The sequence below is a fragment of the Podarcis bocagei genome, assembly GCF_964188305.1.
Source record: "Podarcis bocagei genome assembly, chromosome: 2".
Taxonomy (NCBI): domain Eukaryota; kingdom Metazoa; phylum Chordata; class Lepidosauria; order Squamata; family Lacertidae; genus Podarcis; species Podarcis bocagei.
In genome coordinates this window covers 76888845-76898398 of record NC_138126.1, presented here as the reverse complement: position 1 = coordinate 76898398, position 9554 = coordinate 76888845, and positions in this window count along the sequence as shown.

Here is a 9554-nt window from a genome sequence, read left to right as displayed (position 1 = left end):
ATTAGTCAGAATCCTACTATTTACAGTTGTACCTTGGATCTCAAACGCCTTGGCTCCCAAACCAACTGGCTTCTGAATGATTGAAACCCGGAAGTGAGTGTTCTGATTTTCGAACGATTTTTGGAAGCCAAATGTCTGGCATGGCTTCCGTGGCTTCCAATAGGCTGCAGGAGCTTCCTGCAGCCAATCAGAAGCCGTGCTTTGGTTTTGGAAGTCAAATGAACTTCCGGAACGGATTCCGTTCGACTTCCAAGGTATGGTTGTACAGTGGTACCTCGGGTTACATACGCTTCAGGTTACAGACTCCCCTAACCCAGAAATAGTGCTTCAGGTTAAGAACTTTGCTTCAGGATAAGAACAGAAATCGGGCTCCGGCAACAGCGGGAGGCCCCATAAGCTAAAGTGGTGCTTCAGGTTAAGAACAGTTTCAGGTTAAGAACAGACCTCCGGAACGAATTAAGTACTTAACCCGAGGTACCACTGTATTAATTTCTATGGTTTAGGGAGGTTCCCCCCCACAACCTATATAACATGTAGCAAGTGTTGGCAGTTATTGTTGGAGGAAAAATATTCATTCAAAGAGAAGGAGTCTTTTGTCAGGGTGCTTAAATGAAGCAACTGTTGCAAGATTGAAACGGCACCTTAAACATGCTAGTAACACACTAAGGAGAGCACTTGTACGGCAAATGATTCAGATCTGAACCCTACCATGGAAATTCATTTAAGAAACATTCTTCCACAATGACAGTGTTAATATAACAAAAGCAAAAAACAACCACCCAATAAAAACAGCCAGCAGATAAAGCAGCACAATCAGCAATATTTTAAAATGCCTAAAATATCTTGAAAGCCTGGGAGGGTAAACTAGGTTCTGTGCTGTACCTAAAAGAAAGCAAAGATGGTGCCAGACAAGTCTCTGGAAAGGCACCCCATGGAAGGAAACTCAGTTGAAAACATCCTTCTCTGGTTGTCACCCACTTTACCACTAACAAGCAGGGAGGGCTACAGATTATGATTTCATGGTGTGAGCAGGTCCCTGGGTCTGAATAAAAGGCAGTCATCATTTAGATGTCTGCCTAGCAACATTACTGTGTCAAAGGGAGCAGAACCCACACTACACGGAGCAGTTATCCAACAATTCAGCAGTAGGAGAAGGATGTATTATGATCTAGCTGTTATGATCTAGGCCATATACACTAGGACCAAGATAATCTTAACCTGGAGAAGCATGGCAGGTGTCACATGAAGGAGGTTTCATCTTCGTATGATACCCAAAGCACCGTAAGGTTAAATGTGTGGAAGACATTTGGAGAGATAACCTATGTTTATATGCTAATGCCAGCAGTCTCCAAGCCTAGGTGGGCAAGCTGGAGTGTTGGGTGTTAAGAGGAGAGCATAAATATACAGTAGGAAGCGTAGTAAAATGGAATAAAACATAGTAAAATGGAAAGAAGCAATGGGACATAGGAAGGGCATTCTGAAGGTGGTGGTGCAAAAAGGGCATAAGAGTCCAAAAAAACAGAAATCCCAACAGGGCCACACTGCTCCACAAAATTGCTGTGGGTGGTGATATAGGACTCCCAAGTCCAAATGGGAAAAAAGAACACACTTCAGCAAAAGAAATGCAAGCAGAAACTGGTCACATTGCTAAAAACATAAAGAGCAGCAACATGTTTTTTTTTTAAAAAAAATACATTAGTAGTAAGACTAGGCAGTAGATTGGACCTTTAGATAAGAAGGAAGTCAAAGATATGGTCAAGGGTGAAAATGAGATTACAGAGAAGATGCATCTGTGGGTCAGAAGATGTAGGTTAGAGCCTTATGCCTGAACTTGCTTTCTTGAGAACAAGAGGAGAGGAGCAGAGGCAACTAGTAATGGCAAGAAATAAAGTGCTAGGCCTTGCTGATAAATAAAAAAACTGACAAATCACTGGGTCTGGGTGGGCTAATTTACTTCCCTGTAGTTCTTCCCCTCGGCCAGGTGTGGGTAGCGGTGCGCCAGCTGAATCTTTGCCTGACATCTATTAGATCAAAACTTCAGGACCTGCTGTGGGCTTAACTTTTGACATTCACTTTGCTTTATCAAAGAGAATTTGGTCTGCTTTCCACTGAAACTGGAAGATGGGGAGAGAATAATTCCTCAACTGCAGCATGGGATTCAAAGATCTTTTAGTCATGCCTTTGTTGTGAGAAAGCCACATTTTTACAGGGCTTAAAACCAAAATATTTTGTCCCTGAGTGTCATAGGCAGCTGCCAGACTGTCAGTATTTTGCATTCCACCAAATTGAGGCTGCATAAATAAAGTGGATTTGGTACATTCTCATGACCCTGCGTAGGGAGGTGGGGAGGATCAGGATTTCTGCAGTAAGTAAATATTATGATTATTATGGTATCTTATTTATGAAGTGACTAAAATTTACTTAGTGCTGTACTGTGATTAAAAAACCAAGGCAACCCCTTTCTTCAGACTTACAGTCTAGTAAGAGAGACACGAAAGGGAAAAGGAATGAGGTTCGAAGAGAAAAGTTATGCAAACTGAGTAAGTATTAATTCTTAAACTTACATAGTTCTTATAATGACCAGGTTGAATGGAAATAGTTCATGGAGGATAACAGTTGAGTGGAAGCTGGTCTCTGAGTTGTGCCAATCGAGTGAACCCCCAGCCCTAACTCTTTATCAGCAGCCAGGTGGAAGGGTTGCAGTCAGAAGAGCTTGAGTGCCCCTCAACGTCTTTTTTATTGTTCATTTGTAGCACCCTGCTTGTGGTTAACGCTTAGCTGGAATGAAATATTCAATGCAGCAATAGAGAAATTAAAATAATAATTTATTTGTCGGACAAATAAATAAGAGGCACAGTGGTATATGGTTACCAAAGCTCTGGCCTGCCCTCCTGCCATTATGGCCAGCACTTATATTTCCTCAGCCCAGCCCCCTTGCTCCTCCTTTGGCTGCCTCTGTCCAATCAGCCTGGTTGAAATTCCTATTGGCTGTTTGCTAGAACCAATCATAAAAGATACACCCATTTCCTATTACCTTTTATGGGAGACAGAGAGCTATATTTTCTTCTATTTATAAATGGCAAACAAGTAGCCATTAACCTCGACAAGGCACCTTAATTACCAGATAACCTTTGCCCCCTGCTGCCCTATTCACTGCAAACCAGATGGCTAATGGTTCTAATTTTATCTGAACAGATCTTTTGTTCACCTTTTCACACACCATCTATGAAAGAGCTCCTTCTTTGGAGGTCTTTAAACAGAGGCTTGACAACCATATGTCAGGAGTGCTCTGATGGTGTTTCCTGCTTGGCAGGGGGTTGGACTCGATGGCCCTTGTGGTCTCTTCCAACTCTATGATTCTATGAAATAAGAATCTAACATAAGAATCTAACATTTCTTACTTTCTAAATCCTTTGCATAATTACATTTAAGCCAATATATTTAATACAGAACATATATAGATTTTTAGTAGAAAAGGAAAAGTCTTTTCAAAGAGAAGAAACTTAAAAACACTTTCCAAAAGCCACTTCAGAGAGTAGCCCCCCTTTCCCTGCTGAAACGGCTGCTGTTATTAGCTCTTGCCCTTTTAACCTTAGGAAGATGTGGCTCTGGGAGGCACGATAAGTCCTACTATTTACCAACTCTTATTTTAGCAGCTTTTATTACAGCTTAATTATATTCTGTAATATGTAGGGTCAGTGACCTTTTGCTCTCAGCCTTTTTATGACCGCAATAAAGCCCTCTGCCCAAGAGCTTGCCAGCTGCCTGCTGGTTTCCTGCCTCGAAAGAAACATTTGTGAATTTAAGCTCATTTTTAGAATACAGGAATCTGATCAAAATATAAGCCTTGATTAAAATGCAGGATATGATCAGATGCCTCACATTCACAACAATTTGTTCCTGATTTCAATACCGTTTGCATCTGCAGAGGCTTTGCAGCAGTAATACTGCTTCATTTCCCATCAGTGAATAGCTTGTAACTTCCTGCTGAAATCATATAACTTTTCATGCCACAAATCTTATGGTGTTTTTGTGTGTAGAAGGGGTTGCTGCTTTTGTTGTGTTATAGTCCTTTTTCTGGTGGTTACTCAGTGGGACACAGTACTGGCGCCTTCCCCAAAAAAACAATCTTGTGAGCGTGCGCATGCATGGCTGGGCGGCAGTGCAGGTACAGTGTGGCTTAGCCGCTATGAGGGGAAGGGACAGGACAGGTGTCTGGCTGTCTGGCTCATCAGGTGGCGGACATTTTGAGGGGCTCCGTGATGCACCCCTGTGAAAAGGGATGGCGGTGGTGGAAGGCAGATCACCATGAACCTCTGTTGAGCACCGGCACTGTTTTTCCTAGAAAATAAAAAGCACTGGTTATAACCGGATAGCAATGGTGTGGTAAGCATTGGAGAAGCATCACAGAACAAAAAAGAAAGCAAAATAAATCTATTATTAATGCTGTGCTATTGTGTTAAAGACACTTGCAATAAAGCAGTCCCTAAGGGCCCTGAGACTGCATTCTAATGCAATGCTTGGTAATTGGGTAAAAGCACAATGGTGAGCTGAAAGCCCCTGATTTAATGTCATAGGTAGCCTTAGGGCTCATCCACACATCGGCTTGCCCTGCCACTTCCCGCCAGGGAAAACCTGCTGTTTACTGCTGAATCAGAGCAAACATTAGCTCTGATTCAGTGGTAACCAGTGGGTTTTCCAGGGAAAGCATCAAGGCAAATGGAAATCTGGTCAGACTCATGCTTTCTAGGCACTTAGACAAGTGTTATCTCCCTCATTCTCGCCTCCTGTTATACTGTATTGGCGAAATGAACCAAACACCTTATAAAGCTGCTGTAGAGGTTGCATGTGAGCACTTAGGGTAAGTGAAATAAAAAGGATAAGTATCATTATTGAGGTCATATGACTTACATGCTAAATATCTTCAGCAGTTGATTGGGTATTAAAGGAACAGAATTGTTCTCGTGACACTAGGTGACCTTGGGGCAGTCACACTCTCTCAGCCTAATCTACCTCACAAGGTTGTTGTGAGGATAAAACGGAGAAGGGAGTGAACTGTGTGCTCCACCCTGAGCCCCTGGGAGGAAAGGTGGAGTATAAACATAATGATAATGGGAAAGTCTGTGGTTTACAGGATAGAATAAACCAAAGTCACTGTGAAAGCTAACATTGACGTCATGTGTATTTCTGTCTTTTTTCACTTTCCTTTTGAAGAGATCCCTTGCCAGAACATGAACGGGATGGGATACAGCAGCCCACATGCATCACAAGATCTTTCATGCTGATATAATAGCCTACAACTGTCTCCTCACACCTGTTTTGCATGTCACTTGACACCTCAGTGAAGCTCTCCCTGCTAGAAAAAAATATATATTGATAGTTATATATGGCAAGGAACCTCTCCATCAGAAGAACATGGCTATGGCAGGCTAATCCTGTTACGATCCAACATCCCAGCGGCTGTTATGTCAGGGCTAATGCCAGCATAACGTGAGTGCCATCCTTTGCACCACCAGTAGCAGCTCCACAGTTTTGAGGCGGCAGCCTTGGGCAAGCTGTCCTCAGCTGCCTCCCATCCCTGAGTCTGTCCCCCCTTCTTGCCATTGTCATTACTGTCTCCCTCTGGGCCCAATCCATACCACTGCCCAGAAGGAGAGGGCAGGGCACAGGAAGGTGCTAGTCCTACTTGTTGATATCACTGCTTGGCTCAGCCCCACTAAAGCCTTGGAGACAGCAGTGAATAGGCAGAAACAGCAAGGAAGAGGTGGCTCTGGGTGTCAGCCATGGGCCTCATCAGATGCCCAGCTATCTATATCTGATTATGTTATATGGCCGCCGGGACCATATAACACCGGTCTTGAAAGACCTACATTGGCTCCCAGTACGTTTCTGAGCACAATTCAAAGTGTTGGTGCTGACCTTTAAAGCCCTAAACGGCCTCGGTCCTGTATACCTGAAGGAGCGTCTCCACCCCCATCATTCTGCCCAGACGCTGAGGTCCAGCACCGAGGGCCTTCTGGCGGTTCCCTCATTGCGAGAAGCAAAGCTACAGGGAACCAGGCAGAGGGCCTTCTCGGTAGTGGCGCCCGCCCTGTGGAACGCCCTTCCAGCAGATGTCAAAGCGATAAACAACTACCTGACATTCAGAAGACATCTTAAGGCAGCCCTGTTCAGGGAAGTTTTTAACATGTGATATTTTACTGTATTTTTGGTTTTTATGGAAGCCGCCCAGAGTGGCTGGGGAGGCCCAGCCAGATGGGCGGGGTATAAATAATAAATTATTATTATTATTATTATTATTATTATTATTATTATTATTATTACTATGTTGCATCAGAGAGGTTCCCAGGCTCTATTGTGAAAACTCTGCCTTCTATATGACTGGGATATAAATTTATAAACCAGAGAAAGAGCCCCTTTCTTTCCCAGCGCGTATCCTTCTCTCATTAATAAGTCATCCTTTCTGTTCAATTATATTTCATTATCAGAAAGAGTTCCCAGCATTATTGTTGTAGCCAATGGAAATCATGGATATAAGTAATGTTGGTCTATTCATTTCCGTGTGTCTACTCTGAGTAGGACTGAATGGGTTACAAAACAAAGTACTGTATCTGATTAACAGTGTGATCCTAGACATATCGGCTTGAAGGTCAGTCACAACTGAGCTAAATGGCACTTATTCCCACTTACAGAATTAGAGCATATGGGTATTATTAACTCCTTCTCCTGTTCCTTTTATTTACCTTGTGAAAAAGTAAAATAGTGCAGGAATACACTTCACACCTGCCTGCCTTTATATCCTGGCTTATGTCCAGATGTCCTGGCCTTGTATGTTGTGACATGGCCTGAAAACCACTGATAGATGCCTGAGCGTTAAAATAGATGTGACCTGAATATAAACCATAGCTACTATTTGTCTCAATCAATCCTGATGTCATTGCACGCAGCCATAGCATGTCATGTAACATATTGCTCATAGTGCTATTCTCGGGTGGCGTTTGTAGTCTCCTGCACTCAGGAATATCATGTTTCTCAGAGGCCACATTCAAATCGTCGGCAGATAATGTTACACAGTTCTCAGAACATCCCAACTGTCTGTGGAATTGAAAGTTGTATGTAAGCCACTTTCCACCAGAACAAGTTTCCAAATATTTGTAGGAAATTTGTATTTTATTTATATGGTCCATAAAACTTCTCTGTTTTAAAGGCCTGGTTATAAGTTCAGTGGCATCTTATTTTATTGTCAATAATCCAGGGGTGCTTCCAAGCAGAGTGACATCTTTATGGTTCATTATGGGGGTTTTCACAGGGCTCCACACAACATCATTATCTTTTTGAAAGTCTCCTATGCCGACCCCTCCTTCCAGTCACATATTTTCTCCTAACACAGATAGTTCAACTTTTATGAAAAATCTGAAACAGCACCAGAAAAGAATCTGGTTGTGAAGTTGTGGGTTCTTTTTTGAACTTTTATCCCTCAGGTTTTGGTGGGTGTGGTTTTTCCCCTTGTACACCGCTTTTTATTGAACATGAACGGAATTACTAAACCATACCCAACTGGTATGACTCACAATACCATAAGGCTGACTAGAATTCTCTTTTTAAAAATAAAATAAAATAAAATTATTTTTACATAAAGTTATACACAATAACCATATCCAGTGGGGTTTATTCTGGGGGGTATGCAGGGGTACGCATACCCCTAAACATTTTGTGAATCTTTGTACTTTTGCCCATATACTGTATTTATTTTTCCTGATTTGAACTACTGTATAAAATGGTGATTTTCTTTAGTCAAAATGAGAGTACCCCTAAACATTTTTAAAGAAAAAACCCACTGACCATATCCATTCCAAAACATAAAAATAAAAAAGGTTCCTTTGAACCTTCATATCTCTTCCCCTCCCTCCATGGTTTCCATTTCTAAAGATTTATTCCTTTCCCCCTGAATCTTTTTACCGTTATCAATCTATTATGCAATCATAGTAACCAAAGTTCATTTCACTTTACAAGTGTCACTGTACTCCTGCCAATGATTTCAGCTGGCTGTAGTGGTCTTTTACATATATAAAAAAGTATTCCAATATTTTAAAAATACTTGGTCTTCCTAGTTTCTGATCTTCCCCCTCAGTCTTGCCATATTCCATCAGTTTAGTCTGCCATTTGACAGTGACATTTTTGCAAGACTGCCTGGCAGCTATAATCTGTAAGGCATGCAAACAGGCCAAGTCCCTCTCCCCCTACCACCTTCGGTTTCCCCTGCCCCCAACGGACACTCAACATTCTGCAGCTCACAGTGACCACTGAGCATGATCAGTCCTCACTGGGCAGCTTTTTTTTGGGGGGGGTGCCCACTCTTGGTTGTTATTGGTTTCTAAAAAAACAAAACACTTCTGTGAACATGCTATCCTCTCATTTCTTGGAAGTCCCATTGGACTCCATTTCTGCTGGCATCTACCATCCTGAGCCTGAGGTCTTCTGGGAGGAACAGGGCTCCCAGAGAAACTCATCATCACCAGCAATCCTAAAGAGCCCACTGTTCCTGCAGTGCCTTCTGACCAGAGGACCGACACGTTGCCTGGGCTTATTAATAGCAGGGCCATGGGAGTAGAGCAGATGACAAGTTATCCAGGATCTTCAGGGCCACCAGCAAGGTGCACAGTGGTTGCAGTGGTGTGAAACACCACAATGCTGAGGTGGGGTAGTTATGGGAGTCGAAGCAAGGTGCTGTGGCAGGTGTATCCCAATAGCTTCTTGGGTATGCTGGGTGCTGATGTTGGGCCCAGTGGGCATTGACTAAGTTTTCTGTTAAAGGGAATGACAGAGGTGCCTCTGAGCTATAAAAGGAATATCCTTGGGAGTCATGTTGGCAGATTACTATAACAACACCAACTGGATTGGGAATAGTACAGCAAAGACAGTTGAATGATTCACTACTCCTTCGCCAATGTTTACTTACCCACTTCACACATAGAGGCAGGCTTCATAGTCACTAAAGATTGAGATTTATTGCACAAGAGAAACACTTGTAGATGTACATAAAACATGAAATACATTCCAATAATTTGTTGAAAGGTGTATGCTTCTGCAAATCCACCCAGAGTGGCTGGGGCAAACCAGCCAGATTCATGGGGTATAAACAATAAAATAAATAATAATAATAATAATAATAATAATAATAATAATAATAATAATAATTCACCTCAGTAATATCCTTCTTACACCCACAAACATCACATTCTAGCAGTGTTGTTTGTGAACTGTTGCCACATAGAGATACGCCATGTTCACTGAAATGTGAGTTCAGCATCTAAAAATACCGCAGATCTTTATAGTCCAATGCTTGGGACACTCACTATGCAAGCATTTACTAAGGAAACAGAAAGGCAACAGCATGTTTCCATAGGAACATTACATTAAAATGAATCAGTAGTATCAGGTTCACAGGGCATGAAACAGAAGGCCTGAGAAAAGATAATTAGAACAAAAACCAACAGAAGATTTGTTGACCCTTGAGTACTGAAGCAGCCTGGTCCTAATCAATATGTTTCCTA